This window comes from Callithrix jacchus, chromosome 16 (assembly GCF_049354715.1).
Source record: "Callithrix jacchus isolate 240 chromosome 16, calJac240_pri, whole genome shotgun sequence".
Classification (NCBI taxonomy): domain Eukaryota; kingdom Metazoa; phylum Chordata; class Mammalia; order Primates; family Cebidae; genus Callithrix; species Callithrix jacchus.
Genome location: NC_133517.1, coordinates 51156446 through 51184239, shown reverse-complemented (window position 1 = coordinate 51184239; position 27794 = coordinate 51156446). Strand labels below are relative to the sequence as shown.

The 27794-nt window shown below is 35.5% G+C and overlaps 1 pseudogene; it reads left to right on the top strand.

The window, feature by feature from the left end:
- The first annotated feature begins 4254 nt into the window (after positions 1-4254).
- Positions 4255-5084, top strand: LOC100388514 (cytochrome b-c1 complex subunit Rieske, mitochondrial pseudogene; annotated as a pseudogene).
- Positions 5085-27794: the final 22710 nt, after the last annotated feature.

Sequence of the window (27794 nt, the reverse complement as noted above, 5' to 3'; positions counted from 1 at the left end):
ATAAAATGACACAATCCTTTTCATAAACTGTTTGCCTTATGTATTTAGATTTTAAAAATTGATGTATTATAGCTGTATATGTTTTTGGAGTACATGTGACAATTTAATACATGCATGAAAAATGTAATAATCAAATTGGGGTAATTGCTATGTCCACCACCCTAAACATTTCTCTTTCCGTTGTGTTGGGAACATTAATATGCTTCTCTTCTAGCTATTTGAAATATACAATAAGTTATTGTTAACAAGGATACCTTACACGTGTTTCTTCATTTCACCCTCAAAGAAGTTAAATACTACAACTTTACATCACTATGTAATTTTATAACAGTTAACAAAGTGCTGCTGAAACATATTATTTCTCACAACAATAATGTTTTTGTGGGAGGCAGTATTCATATTATTTTAGTGAAGAAGAAACTGATTCAATTTATTAACAAGGTTCATTGTTGATGATTTTGGACACTGATGCTAACATAGTATTTGCTTCTGAATTTTACAATGAAGCCGTCCTTACAGGAGCGAAGACGAGTAAATGAAATGGTACAGGTGAAGGATTTATCTGTACTGTGGCTGCACATAGTATGCAGTCAAGAAAAGTTTATCCTGATTGTTCAGCAAGGGTTAATGGTGTGCTCAATACCATAAAGCCAGAATGAGGTAGGATTTAGACTCAAAGCAATTCTTCCAACTCCAAGCTCTTTCTAATACGCTCTGTCTCCTGAACAAAAAGACCAACATGTAGAAACATTCCATTGTTCTAATGTTCCGAAGTGTGCGCAGAGATGTACCCATGCATACATCACCACCTACCACTGCTTTTCTGGGCCTTCATACTTTCATTCCTGTTCTTTTCATGCACTTGTTTATATACCTTTTACAGTAGGCCGAATAATAGAACCTCAAGTTATCTACATCTTAATCCCTGTTACTTTACATGGCAAAAAGGACTTAATGGTATAATTAAGGATTTTGAGATTGGAGTTTTATCCTGGATTATTCAGAGGGACCTAATATAATCCCAAGTGTCTTCACAAGAGGGAGTCAGGAGTGTCAGTCCAGAGAGGCGAGATGACAACAGAAATGGAGGTTGGATTGATGGGACCATGAACCAAGGAATGCAGGCGTCCTCTAGAAGCTGATAAAAGGCAAAGAAGAATATTCTTTCCTAGAGTTTCCAGAAAGAACACAGCCCTCCCAACACTGAATTTCAGCCCAATAAAATGGATTTCAGACTTTGGACCTCCAGAACTGTAATAAGCCACTAAGTTTTTGGTAATTTGTTACAGCAGAAAAGAAAAACTAATACATCTCCTTTCTTTCCTTTTTCCTCATTTACCATGCTCCTCCTTACTAATCTACTCAAATATCTTGGTGTTGAGATATTTGTAATAGCAAATTTAATCGTTAATCTCTATGTGGCAGTGGCATAGATGCCAGAAGCCTGGGTGCCCATAGAGTCTCAGACCTTCTGGAATTATCTTTTCTTTTAATATTTAAAATAAACTGCCTAGAGAATACAATCTTGGTAATTTGGGAAATAAAACATTCTCTTTAATACTCTTGTGAATTATAGAGGAATTTTATTTATTTATTACCTTTGATTTAAATTCCCATTTTTTGGTAAATTATCAATTTTCTCTAAAATTTCACTTTCTGTGGCTATAGTTCTTTTCTCTCTGCACCATGTCAAACTAAGTGTGGGGCATAGACCTCTATTTATTCCCACTCACTACCAATTTAGTTTATGCATAAAGTAAATTTGTAATAAAATGAGTTACTGTACATAGCAGAACTTTCTCCCAAAGTTGGAATAAACAGAGTGGGTTAATTTTACAAGCCAGTGATACAGTAAATATTTAATATTAGCTTGCTGATTTGAAATATATTTGCTTGTTTCCAGCCTTGGGAATTTCTTATGGGTCTCTGCTTCCACACTTCATGTTAATGAACCCAGTGTCTCTCCCTAAATTTCCTCCTTTTGCCTACTCTCCCACTGTCCATTAAAAAATTGTTTGTTTCTCATCTAAAATTTGTTGAAGCTCTACAAGCCTCCAGAGAAAGCAGTTGGGTATGAAATTCACTGAAGACAGAGTATCAGTCTGGAGAAATATCTAAAAAGAGAATTAGGGAACGGTTTTTATAGGGCTTTGAGGGTTGGGGTTTTAGTCATCGGGTGGCATCAGGCAAAAGTTAGGGAGAGAAGAAAGATCTTGTAAACTAAGAGATTTGCTGGAATAGCTAGTGGTCTTAGTTTTGGAACAAATTCTTCTTTATAGAGTTACTTTTAAATCAGTTAGTCTTTGTTCTTATATTGGAATGCAAAGGTCTGAACTAGCTGGTATTAAAGCATTTTAAGATTTTTTTTCTACTCCAAAGTATTTCAAGTTTTCAAAACATTTAGAAAATATACTCGTTTTTGTACATCTGAAAACTCTTTTAGGGGTTTTCCAAAACAGAGTATCCTTTGTTTCTCCACATTATTTCAGCATAAACTATTCCCAGAGGTATTACAATTAAAAAACCTTTCCTTAAAAATAATTCAGTTCTTAGAAATGGTTGCCTTCTCCATACTCTCTGGGACAAATATAGCATGCCATTCTGGTAGAAGGCAGAATTAGAAGAGTAAGATTCTTAAAAGCATATGCTTTTCTTCCTGTGATAAAGTAGGTTTTATTCTCTTTATTGTTCTCAATTTTCAGGTGAGTGAAATGATGCTGATGGATGGTAAGTACCTTGTCTAAGGTGTGGCATGGGGGTGTGATATGTCTATGCTGTGCTGCAGCTACAATTCAATTCACTGAGAACTTCCTATGAGAAGGCACACAACTTAGGAGACACTATGCAGGCTCAATGTCCCAATGAGCCATGGCTCTAAGATTTGGAACATTTTACACATGTTAAGATTTATATCTATATTTTCACTGTCTTTCTCCCTAACAGCTTTCATTTCTATTCTTAGAAAAAAATTATTTTCTCTTCCTACCATGTACTATCTGACATTATGTTTGTGTACATTCTGACATTATGTTTGTGTATATATGTGTGTGAGAGAGGAGAGAGACAGAGACAGAGAAACTTTTGTATCTGAGAGAGATATAATCTCTTTGGTCCATATCTTTCTTATATGGTTAGGCTTTGTGTCCCCACCCAAATCTCATTTTGAATTGGAATCCCCACATGTCAAGGGAGGAATCTGGTGGAAGGTGATTGAATCATGGGGGCAGTTTCCCCATAGTTTTCTAGTGACAGTGAGGGAGTTCTCATGAGATCTGATGGCTTCAAAAGTGGCAGTTTTCCCTATGGGCACGCTGTCTTTTCTGCCACCACGTAAGACATGTCTTGCTTCACCTTCTGCCATGATTGTAAGTTTCTTGAGGCCTCCTCAGTCATACAGAACTTTGAGTCAATTAGACTTGTCTTTAAAGATACTACCAGTCTCAGGTGGTGTCTTTATAGCAGTGTGAAAATGGACTGCTATACAGAAAATTGGTATTGTAGAGAGTAGGGCACTACTGTAAAGATACCTCAAAATGTGACAGCAACTTTGGAATTGGATAACAGGCAGAGGTTGGAACAGGTTGGAAGGCTCAGAAGAAGATAGAAAGTTGTGGGAAAGTTGGAACTTCCTAAAGACTTGATAAATGGTTTTGACCAAATTGCTGATAGGGACATGGACAACGAAATTCAGGCTGAAGTAGTTTCAGATGGAGATCAGGAACTTCTTGGGAAATGGAGCAAAGGTCACTCTTACTATGCTTTAGAAAAGAGACTGGCAGCATTGTGTCCCTGCCATAGAGATAATAGAGATATGTGGAGCTTTGAAACTGAGAGAGATTATTTAGGGCATCTGAAAGAAGAAATTTCTAAGCAGCAAAGCATCCAAGAGGTGACCTGGCTTTTCCTGAAAATGTACAGTTATATGCATTCAGAAAGAGATGATGATTTGAAATTGGAACTTATTTTCAAAAGGGAAACAGAGCATAAAAGTTTGGAAAACTTGTAGCCAGATTCTGTGGTAGAAAAGAAAAACCCATTTTCTGGGAGAAATTCAAACCTGCTGCAGAAATTTGCATAAGTAATGAGGAGTCAAATATTAATAGCCAAGGTAAAGGGAAAAGCGTCTCCAGGACATTTGATATGGTTAGGCTGTGTCCCCACCCAAATTTCATCTTGAGTTTCCATGTGGGAGGGACCCAGTGGGAGGTAATTGAATCATGGGGAAAGGTCTTTCCCCATGTGGAAAGACCCGCCATGTGGAACTGTAAGTCTATTAAACCTCTTTCTTGGTTTGCGCCCGTCCTGTCGGCCATGTCCCGCGGGGTGGCGGGTGCACTGAGGCCCCTGGTGCAGGCCGAGGTGCCCGCCACCCCGGCGCCACCTGTGCTGGACCCAAAGTGGCCCATCTTGAACCAGGAGTGGCTGAGCGGCCAGGCCGCGCGCCAGCCTTTGGTCGTCTCCGTGAGCCTCAATGTCCCTGCTTCTGTTCATTATTCCCATACAGACATCAAGGTGCCTGACTTCTCTGACTACCGCCACTCTGAAGTTTTAGATAAAATAAAGTCTTCAAGAGAAAGCAGCGATGCTAGAAAGGTTTCTCCTATTTGGTAATGGCAGCAACTGCTGTGGGTGTCACGTATGCTGCCAAGAGTATAGTCACCTAGTTCGTTTCCTCCATGAGTGCTTCTGCTGATGTGTTGGCCATGTCAAAAATCAAAATCAAGTTGTCTGATATTCAAGAAGGCAAGAACATGGCTTTCAAATGGAGGGGGAAACCCCTGTTTGTGTGTCATAGAACCCAGAAGGAAACTGAGCAGGAAGCTGCATTAGAATTGTCCCAGTTGAGGGACCCACAGCATGTTCTAGATCGAGTAAAGAAACCCGAATGGATGATCCTCATTGGTGTTTGCATGCATCTTGGTTGTGTACCCATTGCAAATTCAGGAGATTTTGGTGGTTATTACTGCCCTTGCCATGGGTCACACTATGATGCGTCTGGCAGGATCAGGAAGGGGCCTGCACCTCTCAACCTAGAAGTCCCTACCTATGAGTTCACCAGTGACGATATGGTCATTGTTGGCTAGAGACTTGGACTCAAGTCATAGACTTCTTTCAGTCTTTATGTCACTTCAGAAGACTTATTTGAGAGCAAGCCTTTTGCACTTGAAGTTGATTTGAAATATGTAAGAATTGATGATGTATTTGCAAACAATATGAAGCAAATTGAATTTAATGTCGAATAGTTTTAAGCAGTCACTATTAGCCACTGTTAAGCATTGTTATGCTTAGTCATACACTTGAAAGGTACAATGTCTTTTAGCTAATTCTAAAAATTACAGACTGGTGCACAAGATACTTGTGAAATCTATAACTGACTTTATTTTCTTGCCCAAATATTTGTTTCCTGCATTGCATCAGGGACACACATTCTACAAAGCTCATTGTTGGGATGAAGTAAAATTAATGGGTCATCTCCTAGTCCTGGGAGGGGTCTATGTCATTGGCAGAAACAATAGTATCTAGGTATTCCTTATTCACTGGACTTGGTAAGAGTCCTGGCTATGTGTTCCACCCCTGCCCCCCACCACTACTACTGTGTAAGCTGTATCATAATGTTACTCTAATCTGTGGGAAAGAGTCCTGAATGAAGCGTTTGTAGCTCTGAGGGTTTATCTTCAGGTCTGGTCTGGTTTTTCTCCTTTAGTGACAGGCCAATAAATTGTATGATTCCCTTAAGACTATAAATTAGTACTTAAAATTCTTTAGTCTTCATAGGCAGTGGGAGCACATTATCTGAGAGAAGCTTTCCAAAATGAGAGTGCTCTGCCATTTCCTTCGTTTTGCGTGTGGATCCTCCATGTCCTCAAAGCTCCTGCAGCCACTCTATCAAGAGGGAGAAAGGGATCAAGTGAGACCTAGTACTGCCTGTGTGCAGAAATGGTCCTGCTGTTTTTGTTCCTGTAGTGATGACATTTTGAATGTTTCTTCCTGTTGGGTTTGCAGTCACTTTTCACTGTCAAATGGTGTGGAATCAGACGCAGAGCATGTAGGAATTCACATCCTATTTTCTGCCTCCAATTATGTAGGTGAAACAAGACTAGGGTCCATTTTCCCCAGGGAGCTGAGAGTAGGCTTTGCCTTTTGAGAATCACAGACACTTTTTGATGTGTCTGTCTTTGCCTTTTGGAGATGGGCCAGTCACGTGCTTTACTGAGTCCACCTGATGATCTCATGCACACTTTTTTAAAAGGGCAAAAGTGCTCAGATTAGTTAGGTCTACCCAAAGGGAACCAACCATCCAGCCTTTGATGTTAACAGGTGTTGACAGAAATGCCGACAGAAAAAAGAAAATGTCAAACTTTCTATGCTTATGAGTAGATAACTAGTCTTTGGTTCATTTCTACCGTTCTAGAAATGAAAGTAGCATGTGTGATAATTGGTGGGACACACACTGTTTTATATTTTGTGCCTCTAGATAGTGGAGGTACTCTTCAGATTGAGGGTTGGAGGAGGGATGATGGAATGTGAAACATTGAGTTGTGAGAGGAACACAGGTCCAAACACTAAACTTGTGTTGCCAAAAATGTCAACAGCATCCCTTCCCTATAAAGAAATACTGATACCCCATATCACCTCCTACCCTGAAGTGATACCTTGAAATGCTTCATATTTGAAGTGCCAAACGTTCTGTGTTTGTGTCTACGTGGCAATGGAGGACGGAAGTAGTGAGTCTGAAGGACCCCAGCTACTCACCTAGTGCCAGAATTGCTGTATGTGGTGGCTGCTTACTTCATCTTTCATATATATAATTTTGATTCTAAATTCATATTTAGAATTTGATGGTGGGATGCTTTTAAATCCTAGTAGCCCATTTAGTTTCTGAAGAAAGCTTTGTTGCACAAGTGAAAGGATAAGTCAAGTCACTTCATGCTACTTTGCTGAATGGGCACAGCAGACGTGTGTTAACATTTTTACCATTCTGTGAAAAAAGAAATTCTAGATATTAGGGGGAAATGACTTACTGAATAAACCTGATCAGTTAGCAGCCTGACATCAGATTATTATTAACATGAACTGCTTTTTACTGGAAATAATTCTTGGGACAATCATGAGGGCCATGCCTTTTAATTATGCTTTGAAAAGTGTTATAAAAAATGACCTTTTTGAAAATGTTGCATTATTTGTTAAAGATAACATCAAGTTTTCTTTGGTCTTTCTGAGCATACCCTTGTAAAATCTTTGGCTCAGTCTGAGTGTATAGAGGGCATTTGTCCTGTTGGGACATTTATGGCTTGGGATCAAAATGTGCTGTTAGTGCCCTCATTTTTCTAAACTGTGGGAACATACCATTTAACTATCAGAAGTAATTCTTCATTCTCACAGTGCTAAATTTCGTTTTCTGTATTTTCATGTCATTTGAATTTCATTGCATTTTATATATTAACCCAAAATAAATGTTTATATTTTATGGACTGCCAAAAAACAAAAACAAAAACAAAAACAAAAAAACTATTTCTTCTGTAAATTCCCAAGTCTTGTGTATGTCTTTATCAGCAGCATGAAAAAGGACTAATACAGCATGTTGGACATCTTCACTGCAGCCCCTTCCATCTCAGGTCTGGAGGCCTAGTAGGGAAAAATGGTTTCATGAGCCAGTCCCAGGGTCTTGCTGCTCTGTGCAGCCTCAGGACTTGACGCCCTGTGTCTGAGATCCTCCAGCTCTAGCCGTGGCTGAAAGGGGCCAAGGTATAGCTTGAGGCTTGGCTTCAGAGATTGCAAGTCCCAAGCCCCAAGCCTTGGCTTTTACATGGTGTTGGGACTGTGGGTGCTCAGAAGACAAGAACTGAGCTTTTGGAACCTCTGCCTAGATTTCATAGGATGTATGGAAATGCCTGGATCTCCAGGCAGAAGTCTACTGCAGGAATAGAGCCCTCATTGAGAGGGCTCCATTCCTCTACTAGGCAATGTAGAGGGGAAATGTGGGGTTGGAGCACCCCCAAGTCCCCACTAGAGTACTGCCTAGTAGAACTGTGGTAAAGAGGGACACCCTCCTCCAGACCCCAAAATAGTAGATCCATCTGCAGCTTGTACCATGCACCTGGAAAAACCACAGGCATTCAATGTCCGCCCATGAAAGCAGCCTCTGGGGACTTTATCCTGAAGAGCCACAAGGGCAAAGCTGCCCAAAGCCTTGGGAGTCAAGCTCTTATATTAGCATGCCTGGGATGTGAGACATGGAATCCAAGGGGATTGTTTTTGAGCTTTAAAATTTAATGGCTGCCCTGCTGGGTGTTAGACTTGCATGGGGCTTGTGGCCCCTTTGTTTTCACCAATTTCTCCCATTTGGAACAGGAACATTTACCCAATACCTGTATCCCCATTGCATCTTGGAAGTAACTAACTTGTTTTTCATTTTATACACTCATAGGTAGAAGGGAGTTTGCCTTGTCTCAGATGAGACTTCGGACTGGACTTTTGGGTTCATGCGGGAATGAATTAAGACTTTGAGGGACTGGTAGGAAGGCATGATAGGTTTTGAATTGTGAAAAGGACATGAGATTTGAAAGGGTTTGGGGCAGAATGATATGGTTTGGCTCTGTGTCCCTACTCAAATCCCATCTCAAATTATAATCCTTACATGTTAAGGGAGGTACCTGGTGGGAGGTGATTGCATCTGGGTGCGGTTCCTCTCATGCTGTTCTTGTGAGAGTGAGGGAGTTCTCACAAGATATGGTAGCTTTAAAAGTGGCAGTTTCCCCTGTGCTCTTTCTCTTTCCTGTTGTCATGTAAGACGTGCCTTGTTTTCCCATAGCCTTCTGCCATATTTTTCAAGTTTCTCAAGGCCTCCCCAGCCATGCAGAGCTGTGTCAATTAAACCTATTTCCTTTATAAATTATTCAGTCTAAGGTATTCTTTATAGCAGTATGAAAATGGACTAATACACTTCCTAATGTAGGATGTTTTAAATATTGATTGCCACTCATAGAATCATTTCAGCCAACTTGGACTGAAGGTAGAAGTGAAGGGTCCATAGCACAGGAATCCTGTCCTGCTAAAGTTACATGGTCACATTTACCAATGAGAAACACTCTAAGAAGTGAATATTTAGTAATCATTTTACAAACAAAGACACTGTTCCAAGAGAACAATTAATTTATCAGAGGTAGTCCAGCTAGAAATCAAATTTGTAATGGTATCCAGTTAGGCTACATAAACTCTCTGAAGTTGATACACTGAGGTTGCCTTTTGAGTCAATTCAGATCAGTCTGAATTTGAAACTAGGCTATGTCCATTATGCCCTGCCTTCTCTTTGTATTTTAAGAGTTACTATATGCTTTATTTAATTCTTACGTCTGTGATTATTGGAATCCCAGAATTTTAGAATTCCTTTTCTCTATAATGTTTAGAAATGACACACAAACCTAGCAATTATGTGAAAACAAAAGCACCAGAAACCCCATATAGTGGAAGTAAACATTTAGAAAAATTCATATATGTCTTCTAATTTTGTTTTAAGTCAAACTCTTTTCCTGCATGCTTAGTTTCCTGGATTGGAATACCTAGTATTATCTGTTGTCATTCCTTCAATTTCTCTGGAAAGTCACATATGCTCAAAAATTGAGAGAAGGTAATAAGAGTCCTAGAGGTTCCAAATCTGTAGACCACAGATAAAGGAGAAAGTGCTCTCATTTCACTGATAGCATGAATCAGTTCCTGGTTTATAGCAGATACTCAGAGGCTTGCTGAAACTTAAAATGAATCATTATTTAAATCAATATATAAAATCCATCTTTATTTTAAAAGAATCTGTTAATACTTTTAAAAGTGAATGGAAGGTTGCTGTGTTTACTTATGCTGCAAGGTGGCTTTGCCTGTTTGAAAACTCAGGAAGATAATATTGTTTCTGAAGTTAAAATTCAGTCACACATGGGATGGAATTTACCATGTAAATTATGTAGGTCATGTAAACATTGTTTCTGGCTTTCAGAAAATATTGAGCAGTTTACCATTTCCAATTGGAAATAAAGCCAAGCAAATGGAAACTAGGAAAGGGGATTATAAAAAACGCACTGTTCCCTTCAGTTTGCTTCTCTTTCTGCTTACTCATTAGTCATTATATTTACAAAACAATTAAAGCAAGAAAAATTATCATCAGGAAACTTCCTAGACACTCTTATAACTGTTCACTGAATCCAGGAGATGTTGATTATCACCATCATTACCTAAAAGGCAAGACAACCTGAAGTTTACATACATTTTTAAAAAGAAGAGCTTATTTTACTGAATAAATAAAAAATAAATTATTTTCTAAATACTTTAGTATGTCACTGGCAAGTTAACTAACGTGTTCTGCTTATTTTAAAACAATCAGAACACATAGCTTATTTCTGTTTCCTTAGCCTCTGTTTTTCAATTGCAGCATAAAAAATTATGTATTAAAGCAAAAGTTTCAGGACTTAGCCCCTCAAAATTCTGATTCTCTAAGTCTGGGTTTGGGTCCAAACATTTGCATTCTGCTCTTCTAAAAATTTTCTCCATGTGCTGCCGATACTGCTGGTCTGCGGACCACATTTGCAGGACCACTGTCTCAACCTACCAAAAAAGTTCAAAAAATAAATCATCATTTAAAAATAAATATTTACTGTTTGTTGGAGAAATACACTGATTCAATGGTTTAAAATAGATGATTTATTTCCCACTAACAGTATGTATCCAGGCAGAACATGGGAAATTTTCTACATCTCCTCAAATTTATACCCAAAACTCTTAAATATAAGAGGACATTTAACCTGAAGAAAAGATTATTGGGAATAAGCTCTTCAGATATGTGTAGGATATCAAGGGAATCATTTCTGTTCTGTTCCACAAGCAGAACTAAGATTAATAAATAGAAATTAAGAGAGTCAAATTTGGGCACCCATGACGGTTTTTGAACTCAGTAACATTATGCAATAGGAGATTTCTGTCAATGGAAACATTTAGTTATGATCTGAATGGCTGGCCACCTTGCAGAAAAGTTGTCAAGGGGATTCTTACACTAGATTTCTTACTTTCAAATCTAAAAGTCTGTGCTTTTTGATAATAAATACAAAAATTTAAAAACATAGTTGAGGAGTTTAGAGACTATAGAAATATAAATAAAGCATGAATACACTTACACGCCATCTGTAAGAACTATTTAGACATTTAAATTTTGTATATGGTAAAGAGTATTGGCCCCTCCTCAGTCTGTTCCCTTCTTTTTCTTGGGAAAATAGTTTCTTGGCCAGACCATATTTCTCAGCGTCCTTTGTAAGTAAGCATGGTTAAGTGTGGCCATGAGCCTCCATTCTAACTAACAGAATATTTGGAAGTAATGTATGCAGGTTCCACTTCATTTAATGAAAAGACCTTTGCAGAGTACTGGCTCTCTCATTCCTTCCTAATGGCTGAAGAGTTTTACATGCAGAATACTCATGGAAGCCTTGTGTTTAAAGTGGCAAGGTTGACCATTCCACCAGATTTTTTGGATTAATTTTTGGGGTCAGAACTCTTTGCTATTCTTCCTTTAATTCTCAAATTAACTTATGGATCTTTGTGTTACTGCAATATATTCTTCCCTATGCCTATTGCACTGCAAATTAAGAATTTTCAGGAATCATTTTTGGTTTAAATACAGAAGAAAACTATTTGGTTAGCTGGCCTAATGACATAACAATTATTTGTAGAACTGTTGAAATGGAAAGAGACTACTTATTTACATTGCACGAAAAGCCTTCAGAGTAAAATAGTTTGTATGTATTAGGAGCACTCCTGAAATGAATTGTAGCAGCACATACGATGAACCAAGCTTATGGCTACCAATCTGATGATAATATTGTAAATAAAGGTAAAGTTCTCTAAATGGGGTGTTTACAATATAACACAAGTTCTAAGAAGATGATACATTAGATTTCTTATTCATATATTAGGTGGTATAAAATATGTTTACATTTTACAATTCTAAACAATATACAAGGTAATTATTCAGTAGAATTTTGTATCACAAAACATAGCAATTTAATAATTTATATTTAATTAATTATACAATTAATAATTTATAAAACATAATGTTTCAGTGGGTGTTAACACAGGATCACCACACCACATCCTCATTTTCTCTAGAAGATAATAGGTTTTATATCATTTTACATAAGAGGAATCTGAGACTCAGAGAGTGGTGTCTCTGAAGTCACACAGCTAGTTAATAGCACAGCCATAGATTTCACCTTCATGTGTGGATAATTCAGTTTTGTTTAGGCCCCCATGAAGCACACCACCTGAATTAATTTAGTTGGTTTTTGTGATTGATTGCTACAACGATGACCCCCAATGGATACCTGCACTTGTGAAGTCCCTGTCTCATCGATCTGGACAGAACTATGTGTGACTTGGTTTGGACAATTGCTATTACCAAATGAGATGCCCTCATACACAGGAAAAGCCATTCTGAATTGGGGCCTGGACTTTCTTGCTCTTGATAACTCTGCTGCCATGTGGAAGCCTGGGTTAGCTTGACATGAGAACAAAACCATGAAGATCAGAAATGAGCCTTCCTAACCGAGGCCCCCCAAGCTGACACACCAGCTGACTACAGCCACATGAGTGACCCCAGGCAAGCTCGACAAGTGCACTGACAAGCTGGGGCTAGCTGAAATCATAGGCAAATAAAATGATTGGTCTTTTAAATCACAAAGTTTTATGGTGGGTTAATTAGCTACAATAAACAGATACAGCTTACAATGCAGGACAATTATGGTATATCTTCAAAATGCATTTATGTATTTGATCTAGTTTTCCAAGACTTCAGGATATAGTCATCTATAAATAAAATTTTAATCTCATTCTTTGTAGCACTCCCATATTCCTTCCAAAGATCTATTCAATACATTGTAACTTCATGATTTGCTTTGCTAACATTTTATTTTAACTCTTTCAGGAAACTATGTGTAAACAGTATAATAGTTACAAGATAGTTAATACAGGACTTAAAATTACTTAATTTATTGAGCTGTATATTTTTAATTTGTATTCTTTTCTTCACGTATATTTTTACATTATTTAAAAAAAATGTTTACCTGGTTGGCCCCAGAACAGCAAGAGAATTCAGAACAGCATTTACTAAATCAGAAGTTGGCCACTTTTTAGGAGAAATGTGTTATGGTTTTAGCAACCAAGCTGCTTCTTGACTTTTAATGATAGAGGGTAAAGAATATATGACTATTCTGTGACCATCAATTCTCCCGACAGCAGGAGCTGCCACAGGAGGTATAAAGGAAATTGTGTAGGAGGTACGAAATATTACCCCACACTCCCCTGGCATGCTGACTTTGGCACATACATCATAGGACCCTGGTTACTGCACAGAATCCTCAAATATAAGTGGAGTTGTGGGAGATTGTGTGTTGAAAAGTACAGGCCAGCATGGTTTTAATTTAATGTCTTTTTTTTTTTTTGAAAGAAAATTACATGCTACATAACAGGATGAAAAAGTTTAGTGGGGTATGGGGTTTGATTTGGGAACCCAGATCCTGATAACTTTTACTTGGAATGCTCTTCCAGGCCTTCCCATGTATAGTAACACAGGCAGAGAGTTTGGATAGCATATTTTCCTTTAAAGTCAAAGAAGGTCAATGTCTACTCATGTTCAATCTCTGCCAAGGTGTGCATGTTCTAGTGATATCTGAGTCTATTCACAGAGTGTACTCACAACAGTATATTATTTGATAAATTAATAAATGTAAGAATGAGTGAATAAATGAAATACAGCATGACCAAATTATTTTTCTTTGTTTTGCTTTCTCTGTAATTTTATTTCTATTTCATTCCAGTTTATAGTAGATGTGTGGTTTAAGTGAGCACTGACTTAAAAAAAAAATCAGGTCATTTGACCCAAACTTTACACAGAATTATAGTAACTGGAGTTTGAATAGTAAAATTTGCAGAATGCAATGCTCATTTGCATATATTACAACAAACCTTTAACATATGTGTTACCATTGTTGTGAATAATAATGTGTTATTATTATTATGTTTCTATAGATGAGGAAACAAATTCAGAAAGTTAAATAACTTGTCAAATTCCCACTGCTAGTAAGTGAAAGAAATGATACTTAAATTCAGGCTTTCTAGTCCAAGCTGGGTTTTTTTATGCTATCTTTGTGAGATGGATGCCTCAGTGAGCTGCCCAGATTAATGTAGCTCCTTCCAGAACTAAACCCTTCATTTCCTCAGCTGCTGGGAGTGTTGGTGGCTGACAGTTCTCAACTGAGTCAGCAAGTCCTCTTTGGGATTTACCCTAGCCCAAAACAAGCTCAGCCCGATCCACACTCACACCATTTGAAAGGGTGCCAGTACATCTCTAATTATTTGCTGATGAAAGAGCATAAAAGCCTGTCCACTCACCTCAATTTTGGAGAACTGTAAAAGATCACCCTAGCTCTAGACCTTCTCAGGTATGATCAGCTGATGCATGGGTTGCAGAAGCATCACCGTTCAAGTTCACTCACTGCCTCATCCGGGTGTTGATTCCAAGAGCACCTGCCAATGAGGTAACCCGTAGATCTCTGTTTCAGAGTCAGCTTTCTGGGGTATCCAACATGTGAACTTTCTCTGCAGCATTGTTTTCTTTATTAATGCATTTTATGATTCCTTAGAACTGTATTCAGTCAACGCAAATTGAGTCCTCACGTATCAGTCAAAAATGAATTGTAAGTAACAAACCACTCTATTTTAAGCAAAAGTGGATTTAATGCAAAGAATTGGGTCCTTCCATATCTTTGGAATAGCTGGACTACCATGACTGAGTGTCATTTTTCCCCAAGAAAGAAGATAGAGAGTGAAACAGACTTTCTTAAATTGATGACTGTGTTATATATCAGCACCTAAGCTGGAATTCTGGGGTCAGAAAGCAACTGCTGGAACCATTGGCTCCAGGGCCTCATCATACCTACTAGACAGGTACCAGCGAATTGGATGACTCTTAGCATCTTTGTTGTTTTCCTCATTTAACATTGTTACAAATTCAAACAGGTACATGCATATGATTCAAGAACATAAATCACATCTGGAAACTTACCTAGGAGGTATTCTGGTACAGGTTTTCTTAGCTTTCTGGTTTCTCCAGTATAGGAAGTTATCGCAGAAGGATATTGGAAGAAATATACTGTCCCAGTCTACTGTATCTACCACACATTACAAATCAGAGTCTTTGCCTTCAGCAACTTACATTTTAGACAAAATATAAGATAAAAAATAAACATATATGGCAGACAACTTGGTAATACTCTTGAATAAACTTATTTTAAAAAATCAACAAACTTTACAATTGAAAGATGTTTACATTGGCAACAATCAATGCAACTTGTTTCTAGAACTATTCATGTAACCGTGCCACTGTGAGACAGTTAATTGGAAAATACTACTTGGTGATGGTTGTATAAATAAAAATGGACTTCAAAGACAGTATGCAAGTTTAGTTACAAAATAATTCTACAGAAGTTGTCAAAACTGATTAATTAAATTTGGGATATTTATGCTATAAGAATTAAACTTGATTAGTGCTTCATCTAACTCCTGTTTCTCTAGAGTTTAAATATGAAAAGTTTAACTTTGAAGAGTTATGACCTATAGATTATTCTATACAAAAAGCTAATATTTTCATTTTTTTAAGAAATTAATATTTTGACCCCCCAAAAAAACCACCCAAAACAAAAAGACAAAAACAGTACCTAGCTTTGCAGAGTGAGCCAGAAGGAATAACATAAACCTGAGTACAGAATATTGCTGCTTAAACTATTCTTGGTGAAGGACTCCCTTGAGAATCCAGTAAAGAATATAAACACTATCTATTTATCTTTGTTTATATGGTTTCTTTAGAATATGATCTATATTCTGTTCAGTCCTAAAATTTTCTCTTAATTACCTCTAAATTGCTAATTCACATGATTTACTTTTAATTACTAATTTACTTAATTGCTACTAAAACCTGGGATTATATTTATTGAGTTATTTTTGATAGACTTGGCCAATTTATGGATTGGAAAGGTATATATTGTGCTTCTACAATATGAAATACTAACCTGAATAGTAAGGGAGATTTCTTATCCTCTAATTCTAATCCACAAAATGAATGAATGAATGAATGAATGAATGAATGAATGAACTTCTCTTTAGGAGAAAATGTAATCTTTTAATCCAAGATAACGAAGTTATTATGGAGCCTATGTTCTGAGCATTAGGGTGCTCAAGGAAGTAGAGGTAGAAATAATGCCCCCCAGAATTAGATTTGTTTCTCTTTCGTTCTGAATTTGGTGAAAGAGTGATGTGGTCAAGGTTGTAAATTGGAATAACTGTGTCTAAATGTACATAGGCATAGAATTATCTGGGGAGAGCCTCAAAGACACGGATTAGCCAGAAAACTAATAATAATCAGAGTGACCACAATAAAGTTAGCTCAGGACATGAGCAGCAATCTGCAAAGCTAAAATATACCTGTGCCTGCATCGAACGAGTGGATTTAGAAAACTTGATTTCTTTTATGATTACTATGGGGTAGAGTGCTTGAAATTAAAATGCTAGGTCACCAATCCAAGAGGAAATTGCTGGAATTAGGAACAGTATGATATTTGATAACAGGGCAGGGTGTTTAAGTACGAGGCAGCCTTTAGTGGCTTTATAATTTGCTGTTTCATTTCTGTGTGGCTCCTGCAGCCACCCGCTGGCATGAAGGGGTCCCTCTGGTGTTTTGAATCAAAAAGGGAATAAAACTTACTCATGCATCACAACGGATAACCTGAACATTTTGAATTTGGTTCATGGCAAGGGAAATGTGTAGTTTGGATCTATTTTAATAGTGTTGATATGTTGGCTATCTCCTTTACAATTTGGAAATTTGTGAAGTAGTTGTCTGAGTTTAAGAAAAGCGATATATACCTATGGGAAAGAATTTTTATCTCATCTGAAAACAACTGGGATCTGCAAGTAATACAACCCAAATAGAGTTTGCTGATTTTTTGTTGAAGAATGAAACATTTCCTCATAGCTTCACCCTGATCTACTTAGATGGGTTTTGCTACTTGAATTTGGAGACATTATTACACAACAGTGGAAAAGAGACAAATGTTGCATGTTCTTTGCATTCGAAGTAATCTCTGATTTGTGTTTTTTCCTACTGATGTGTGATGCATAACAAATAAATTAATATGTACATAAAACTTCATGTATTTCACTTAGTTACTCTTATATATTTAAAATACCTTTAGAAATACTACCTAGATGAAGAAATAGAATATTACCAGAAGCATTCCTTGTGTTTTCCTTGTTATCACTTTCCTAAGCCCCTCCAGAGAACAACTATTTTGACTCCCATCACACAGCTTGGTTTTGCCTTTTGGAACATTTATATCAATGTAATCATAAAGTATTTGTTTTTGCGTATGTTTTCTTTAACTCAGTAATACATCTGTGAAATATATCCATGTTGTTGACAGTAGCAGGTTACTTATTTTCATTGCCATGTAATATTCCCTTATACCAATATTCTAATACTGTATTCAATCTACTGTTGATGAATATTTGAATTCTGTCCACTTTCTCCCTATACCAAGTAGTGATGCTGTCAACTTTTTTATACATATGTGCATGTTTTTAATATCCAATGTAATTTCTATGCCATAGGTATTTGTATGCTTTGCTATAGGAGATATTGCAAGGTCAGTAGTAGTTTTTTTTTTTTCTGGACACCTTTCCAAACAAATTGTACCAGCTGGCACTCTCATTAGCAGTATTTGCCCCTCAGCATTTCTGGCTCGTTTATAGTGGTGTCTTATTGTGGTTCTCATTCATATGTACTTGATAGCTAAAGGTATTGAACACTTTTGCTTATTAGCCATTTGGCTACACTCCTTGTGAATGTCAGCTCAGATGTTTGGCTATTGGTTTCCATTGGATTGTTTCTCTTTATGTCTTCATTTGTAGATGTTGTTTATATATTCTGTTTATGTTCAATATGTAACTATATATATTTTTTCTTCTACTCTGCCTTTTAAACTATCTTCATAAGGTATTTTAATAAACAGAAGATCTTAAGTTTTACAAGGTATAATTTATCAGTTGTTACCTTTTGGCTAGCACTCCATGTGTTCTTTTAAACACAGCATTATCATCCCAGTAGTAAAGCTACCCACGTATATTATCTTCTACAACTTATGTTACTTTGTAACTGATATTTAGATCGTCACTTCATCTGGAATTTATCTTGTGTTAAAGACATAAGGATCCAGACTTGTTTACCTGTTTCCCCCAGCACAATATAATATCACCTTTATTATAAACAGGCTGTATATATGACTATTTCTAGATTATTTTATTTTCGTGATCTTTTTTGATTCTTGTGTCAATAGCTTAAGGTCTTAGTTACTGTGACATTTTGATAAATCTTGGTATGCTAATGTTAGTACTCTTCATTTTTGTTCTTGTTCACAACCGTCTTGCCTTATTTTTGCATTTGAAAATTTTACCCAATTTTATTAGACTTATATTTAGGAATTTGATGCACTTCATGCTAAATGTAATGCTTTATTTTACATTTTTATTCTGTAATTCTAACACTAAGCAAATTCTAATACTTTCATCTGCAGATGCTTTTGTGTATTTTGTGTGCACACTCAATGCTATTTGCAAATAATGTTCCTTTATGTATTTATTTCCAAACCTTATAATGTGTATTTATTTTTATAACAAAAATATTGCAGAGGCTAGGGCATCCAGGATAAAGTTGAAAAGAAGTGATAACGTCAGAAGCCCTTACCTTGTTCTCAATCTTGGTAAGAAATTTTTGTGTTTCATTATTAAATATGTTGACTATAGACATTGATAGATATTCTTTTTCAGATAAAAAAGATTATTTTGTTTCTAGTTTGCTAAAAGCATTGATCGTGAGAGAATATTAAATTTCATCAAAGGCTTTTCTTGCATCTATTGAGATAACTTTATGACATTTTCTCCTTTATTCTGTCAATGTGATTAATTCCGTTAATTGAGTCTGAATATTAAACTTGTCTCATAGGCCTACTATCAACCTTATTAGTTTTGATGTATTATCTGTTTTATTATTTGATTTGTTCTCATTTTGTTTAGGAATTTTCAACTGTGTTTCTGAAAGAAACTTACTTTATTTTCCTTTTCTCATAATGACCTTGTAACATTTTAGAAGAAAGGCTATATTGACTCATAAGGTTAACTGGGAATTGTCCTTTTTTTCCTTTTTTCTGAAAATGTTTGGTAGATTTATTAATTTTTTTCCTATTTTTAAAATAATTCAACACTGAATACATCTGAGTTGAAGTTTTTTTTTTTCATTAAACAGAAGGTTTTAAATAATACATTCAATTCCATTTGTATGTATCAGGCTAGTCTGAATTTCTATTTCTTTTTCTGTTAGCTTTGGTATATTTTGTTATTTTTTTCTCCAGAGGATGTTTTTCATTCAAATTTAGAAAAAACTGACTTAGATCATCTTCTTTAAATAAAGCAAAATATTTTAAAACATTTTCATGAACTAAACCAAATATATTGATAGGATATTTTAGCAATAGGTCAACCACTACACGTTACTTTGAACAAATGTCAATTGTCCAATATGATATTAAATTAGCTAAAATAGGAATGTTTTTGATAAATATGATTGATAACCCTCATTTCTTTCACATTTCAAAAACTGTGAAATTTATGTAGTTCCACCACAGCCCAAGTTTTTTTGTTTGCTATTAGATGTTCTTAAGATATTTTTGCACTATTTCCTGCATTATTACTCTTCTCTGGATCATATTTCTTTTTACAGTTGAAATGCTAGATAGAGTGAAGTTTTCTTAATACTTGGAAACTGAATTATTTATAAAATTCATGGATTCACTGCTATCGATATTTAATAAATTATACTATACAGTATCATATCTATTACCTATACCTGTCTAGAATTTCAGATAGTTTTTATTATATTTGCATTGATATTTTTCTCAAAAAATATTTAGATAAGAAAAATGCAAAGATTATACATTTTGTCTAGCTATTTCAATAGAATTAACACAGCTTTTAGTCCTTCCAGAAATATCAACCCAGGTTGTAAAGTCCCCTCAATACTATTTATCTTTCACTACTCAGAAATGAGTTCAGAGTAGAGCAAACCACAGGTAAACTCATAGGGTTTCAGTGCCATGGTGCCATGAGGTGAGGAATAGTAAGGGCAACGTTCAGGAACTAGGTCAAGAATATTAGTGAGAGACCCACCAATTCAAATTTAGGGTAACTTGTATGAAGTCCAGAGGCAAGAACTACACAGGCGACCTTTATTAGCAGTTTGGTTATACAAGGTCTGGGCCGGCTCCCATTCTTTGTGGCTATCCAGGCAAACCATCTCACCTATTTAACGTGGCCAGATGGACCAAGGAAAGCACTGACAACTGGGTGCTTTTCATTGCTAATCCTGGCCCTGACTCACCACTCCGTGACCTCTCTTGGTGTGTTTCCTCAGCTGGAAAGTGAAGATAATAATAATGACCTATTTAACAGGGGTGTTGTGTGGATTACCAGTTAATAACATGTTTCACAAGACAAGGCAGCATTGAGCTTGTAAATACTAATAGAAAGTTTCTCCACACTGCAAAGTCAATGAGTGCTTCTCTTGAAGAAAACTCAACATGCCAGAACATGAACATACAGAGCAGTTGAAATGAGGTGAGATTTTACATGAGAGAAAAAACTTCATTTACCAAAAGGGTATTCTAGAGTTTTCCTTTAGATGGTTAGCTCACACTGGGGCATTCAAAAGCTTTTATAAAATTCATCTATACCTATTTCATTAGTTTAGTGTTTGGTGTTTGAAATATATTTAGAATATATTTTTGGTATGTTTGAATATGTTGTTCCCCCAAATCAACCTAAAGTAAATGTCATATAGCTTGTCACTGTATCGTTATTGTCATAAGTCTTCCGTAAGGTCGATTTGGAACATATAACATAACAAATATACATTTTTTACTTTGGTTGTTTCATCCTGGAGGAATTCTTGTTCTACTAGAGGAACTTATGTTAAACTAATAAATTTTAATTTATGCATAGTTTTCTAGGACCCTATAACATTTCCCATCCAGTAATATACTTCCAATAATTTAGCATTGAATAGCTGCTTGCAGGCAAAATTAATTATATCTTCCAAATTAATTCAATTTGCCAGTGTAAAAGTGTCTACCTGCATTGCTTGTGTCTACTTATTTATTTTTCACAAGGATGAAGAATAGTCACAGAGGCAAATGCAGAAGAACTATGATTTACTTTGATAAAAGAAAACCAAGATACCAATAATTCGTAGCTACCAAAAATACTTCTTGAATTCTGAGACTTTGTTGATATTAGCAAGCCAGGCTCAAATACAAAGCTTAAAAAAAAGTACACTGGAAACAAAATCTGCAAATAAAAATTGAACCCCATGTTTAGTGGGAATTGTTAAGATAATTTGAAAACCATGAAATAAAATGACCAGGTAGTGAGTTGAAATTTTGCTCAGGCTAGAACCTAAAGTCTTCTTACAGTGATATAGATAAATGATATCTTTTTGTAAATTCATGTGTATTTTAATGGAAAGTGGTGATGATTTATATATTTGATTTTTATAAATAAACTACCCTCAAACTCATTTGTCCACTTATTCTTTATACGTTTCTTGAATGATATTAAAAGTATATATAACCCCTTTCTTTATGTATAAGGAAAGGAAGACTTGGAGAGTTGTTCAGCTATTCATCTTTTTATTTTTGCAAAGACTATTTATGAACCCACATCAACAGTCACTCCACTAGTTAAAAATTATAATATAATTGTTTTAAAAATTTTAGTAAGGTCCCCACCTACGTGCCCTATTACCTCCATTTTTATTAACCACATTGATTATCTTTGTTTATTCTCCAGTGCTTTTGTTCTACTTACGACTTCTTTCTACCACCTAATAGTAAAGAAAAAAAAAGTATTGCTTTATATTGAGGAAATAATGGGTTAATTGCTTATTTTGTGTTGTCATTTCATGAAAATATTTTACCTAGATTCAGATATAAATTTTTTCATAACATAAATGAGGACAAAACACAAAACTATGAGAAATCTAGGCTGCGCTCACCATATACAGTGATTAGTCTTTACAAATAGAAAGTAGTCTTGGAATAAGATTTTTGCAGAAAATCTTCTAACAGAACATAAATAATATAATTTTGAAATTAATTTCTGACATGAAGTAATTTTTAAACTTTGACTAAAAGTAATTATTTTATTTCCATTAGACTATAAGTGAACTAGAATAGAGCTTTGTTTTATTCACAACTACCCTGCCCTACTATCTATATGTGTTCAAGATTTTCAACAGCATTTGAAATGCATCTAGATAAAAATAAGAAGGTAGAGATTATTTATGAGAGGCTTTTTAAGGACCATCACACATATTTCATCCCTCTGATCCTGGGCTTGGGTAACTGGAGACAACATTCACCCTGAAATTTAAAGTACATTTCTCTGCAAAAAAATAATTATCTGGCTCATGACTAAGAAACTCTGGTATAGAGTTAAAGAACCAATGCTTTTTTATTACTTAAAGTAATATTTTAAAAATTAATAAATCTAGCATATTACTAGATAACTTGAGAAAGTTGTTGTTTGTATTAATTTCTTTTATAATTACAACAGCATGACATGGGTAGTTGAGATATTTTCAGTCACAAGGTCAACTGTAGACAAATGTTATATTTCTTTATCTCTAATTTTTGGGCATTTTAATGCTTTAGTTTGATGATTGACAAGACTGAAATACTATGGAATTAGGTAGTACATCTTCGAGCCCAGTGCCATCTCATGAAGATCACACCTATCGTAATGCATTCTATACTTACTAGCAGTGCAATGTTACAACTTTATCTAATTGCATATGTAAAATGAATGTAAAACCTCATTCATAGAATTTCTGTATTAAACGAGATAATAAAGGTAAAGAACAAAGTATATTAACTGATATAAAACAAGCGTTCAAACTATATTAATCATTGTTATTAATACTATTACTATTCATTAATGTAAGTTTCATTTTTCTGTTGTTAGAATTTTGCCTTTAACAAAGTTTCATCAGATCTTAATGGCGTTTTATTATGACACATAAAAAATATCAGGGAAAAGCGACAGGAATACAACAAGAACATAACAGTCCATCTGATAAAAATAGGAATAAACATCAGGTGGTACTCTACAAGAAAACTATAAAATCAGAAAATTGTCCTGTTTTCTGTTTTTTTTTTTTTTTTTTTTCATTTATTTTGTATCAGTGGTACGTGCTGCTCCACCACGTACTGGGTTTCTAAGGACCACGTATCTGTAGTTTACTGAGTTTGAGCACTAGATGGCACTCTTGTATACTTGTTTTCAAACTAGGGTGACTATTCTAACTTCTAATCAACTGAATTTCGTAGCAACATCTGGCATACTTTAGCACTGTCTCCATGATATACTTACCTAGGTGGTACTCAGGGCTCATAGCATGAAATTTAGCAATGAAGTTCCCCAATGTGTTTTCATATAGAGAACATGCCATAAATCGGTTTTAATTTGACCATACTTTTAAAACCTTAGGTAATACACCCATCTGGAAGTGCCTTTTTTTTTTCAAGTAAGGTTCAAGAAAAGCTAGCTCCCTTGTGATTATTTTTTCCTGATAAACTAATAGCTAAGACTTTCATGTCTTATAACAAAACAAAACCCACACAAAGAAAAGAACACCTACATTAAGTAATAAAGTAAATGCATTTGCTACTATTTATAAGGACCATGCAAACTGTTCTTAAATATATACGCTCATTTAATACATACAGCTCCCATTTTACAGATTAAGAAATAGGCTTGGAGAGGCTGAGAAACCCACCCAATATCACACAGCTCATGAGGAACATAGCATCTAATGTGAGCCCAGAAAGTCTGACTGTAGAGCTAGAACATCCCTTAACTGTAAACAAAACAGCCTTTCATTGTTTTTATTTGGCACTATGCTAGAGACCATGGCCCAACTTTTCTATCTAGTTCTGAAATATCAACCATTAAAATACTGACTTTGGCATATGGAGAGCTTGTTTGGATACTGATATAATCATGCCAACTGCAAAGTAACATTTTTGAGGCAACTGGAGATGACATTACTTTTTTAAATAATTAAATTGTTAATTTTTAGATGAACTGTTGGTATTACAATTGTGTTAAAAGACATGTATTATTTAGAACTTCATTATAATGTATTTATAGATAAAATGATGAATTGTCTGGGACATGCTTTAAAATGTGTCAAAAATGGGATAGGATGATAGATGAAATACTTGAATGTTATATAATGGATACATTGTATTATCTTTCAAATTTTGTGCATGTTTGAAAAATTATGGTAAAAATTCAAATGGAAATATTTATAAAAGTTTAAAACTTCAAAATTTGAGGTACAAAATTTGTCTCAAGAAATCACTGTTAAAAAAAATGAATGTGTCTTCCATTCACAATTGCTACAAAGACAATAAAATAAGAATATAACTTATAAGAGATGTGAAGGACCTCTTCAAAAAGAACTATAAGCCAGTGCTCAAGGAAATAAGAGAGGACACAAATAGGAAAACATGTTCATTGATAGGAAGAATCAATATCGTAAAAATGGTCATACTGCCCAAACTAATTTAAAGATTGAATGCTATCCCCATCAAGCTACCATTGACTTTCTTCACAGAATTAGAAAAAACTACTTTAAATTTCATATAGACCCAAAAAAGAGCCCTCATAGACAGGACAATCCTAAGCCAAAAGAACAAAGCTGGAGGCATCACACTGCCTAACTTCAAACTCTACTACAAGGCTACAGTAACCAAAACAGCATGGTACTGATGTCAAAACAGACATATAGACCAATGCAACAGAACAGAGGTCTCAGAAATAATGCCACACATCTACAACCATCTGATCTTCGACAAACCTGATTGGAATTCCTTATTTAATAAATGGTGCTGAGAAAACTGGCTAGCCATATGCAAAAACTGAAACTGGACCCCTTCCTTAACCTTATACAAAAATGAACTCAAGATGGATTAAAGACTTAAACATAAAACGTAAAACCATAAAAACCCTAGAAGAAAACCTAGGCAATACCTTTCAGGACATAGGCATGGGCAAAGACTTCATGACTAAACCACCAAAAGCAATGGCAACAAAAGCCAAAATTGACAAACGAGATCTAATTAAACTAAAGAGCTTTTGCACAAGAAACTATCATCAGAGTGTACAGGCAACCTACAGAATGGGAGAAAATTTTTGCAATTTATCTATGTAACAAAGGGCTAAGATCCAGAATCTACAAAGAACATAAACAAATTTACAAGAAAAAAAAAAAAAACATCAAACAGTGGGCAAAGGATATGAACAGACACTTCCCAAAAGAAGACATTTATGTGGCCAACAAACACATGAAATAAAGCTCATTATCACTGGTCATTAGAGAAATACAAATCAAAACTACAATGAAACACCATCTCATGCCAGTTAGAAGAGCAATCATTCAAAAGTCAGGAAACAACAGATGCTAGAGAGGATGTGGAGAAATAGGAATGCTTTTACACTGTTGGTTGGAGGGTAAATTAGTTCAACCATTGTGGACCCAAAAAAGAGCCTGCATAGCCAGGCTTTTCTTCAAGGATCTAGAACCAGAAATACCATTTGGCTCAACAATCCCATTACTGGGCATATACCCAAAGGATTATAAATTATTCTACTATAAAGACACATGCACATGTATATTTATTGCAGCAATGTTCACAAGAGCAAAGACTTGGAACCAACCCAAATGCCCATCAACGATAGACTGGATAAAGAAAATGTGGCATATATACACCATGGAATACTATGCAGTTATAAAAAAGGATGAGTTCATGTCATTTGTAGTGACAGGGAAGAAGCTGAAAACCATCATTCTCAGCAAATTAACACAGGAACAGAAAACCAAACACTGCATGTTCTCACTCATAACTGAGAGTTGAACAGTGAGACCACATGGACATAGGGAGGGGAACATCACACACCAGGGTCTATTGGGAGGTGGGGGGTCTAGGGGAGGGATATCATTAGAAGAAATACTTTATGTAGATGACGGGTTGTTGGTTGCAGCAAACCACCATGGCACACATATATCTATGTAACAAACCTGCACATTCTGCACATGTATCCCAGAACTTAAAGTATAATAAAAACAAAACAAACAAAAATGAATGTGTCCACTTTAAAGAGTTTGAGGCATGGATCTTTACTTTCTGTCTTGAATTCATCCCATAGAAATGTTACACTGGGTTTTGTTAGATTTAAAAGTTACCTTAAGAATTAGAGAGAAGTAGATCATTTCACAACAGGTCAATTTTGATGAGCACAGAGGAGTAAAGAAGAAAGTTGAATAGGCAATTTGCAGAGTGAAGAGACTGAGTGTAATAACAAGCAGGGGCGCCATGAAAATATCAGTCTCCCGGGGGGCTGAACGGTCTAAAAGAAGTATGGAAAATGTAGCAATAAATGTCTATTGGAAGATTATAGGCATTTAGAATGATGTCTTTAGACAATGTTTTCCCAGGTCTATTTCTATGAACGTACTTCAGAGTTTTCTTTAAAAAGTGACAGAATCAAATTGTATTCTTTTTACACCTTTTATATTATTTTAAATTGGCAAAGAAAAACTATAGTAAAATGCACATACTAAATAATATTTCATAAAAATGTCCAAAGACATTATATCAAAGAGTGTTTACCTGCACAATTATGCTAACTCACTGTTTATTCATTCTTTAAACAAATCCCTTCTTTTTTTCTAAAACATACTTTTAAAAAACTACTATTAATTAAAAATCTTTTTACACTCAGGCCTATCCATAGCACGTGTGCACCATACTTAGTAAAATGCCAGGCAGAGCTTAGATGTATCTTCTCTGAGCAGATACTTAACATAGCAATGACCAGGAGTACAATAAAAAGTAAATACAAATGTAATAACACTATCCTAAAGTAAGATATTAGTATAAATATTGCAATTGAGAAAGTTACTATATATGTATATACGTATATGTGTGTTTGTGTGTGTGTGTGTGTGTGTGTGTGTGTGTAGTAAATAGTTTCCATTTGCCAACTATCTGGCAAATATAGCAAGTTAGAAACAGTTTGAGGATCTTGTGGGCTTTTTTTGTTTTGCTGATTTATTTAATAACTGAACAGTTTCAATTTGCCCCTCCAAGTTCTGTATCAGTGTTACTACCTCACAAGAACAGGTAAGTATTTACAACAAAATGGAAAAACTGTATCAAAATGTTGAATATTTGAATATTTGACAAAGGTGCCTCCTCTTCTGTGAAAAATGCTGAATTTATTGTAAATGATACTTCTGATCATCAAGAAAAATTTCATCAGAAAAGAAAATTGAAACTGGATGGCAAACAAAACATGTCCAGTGATTTTTACCACGTCTAACACATTAAATTTAGAATATCAGATGTTACGAGTGATTCAAATTTGATGGCATTTTCTCTTTGCTCAGCTTGTGATCCCAACCTGTCTTCTCTTGGGTGAATCCATGTAGAGTGTAAATATTGTGGAATGTGGTTTAAAAACGTGGACTCTGGAGCCAGATTTTCTGGATTCAAATCCTGGCTAAGCCTTATAGTAGCTGTGTAACCTTGGAG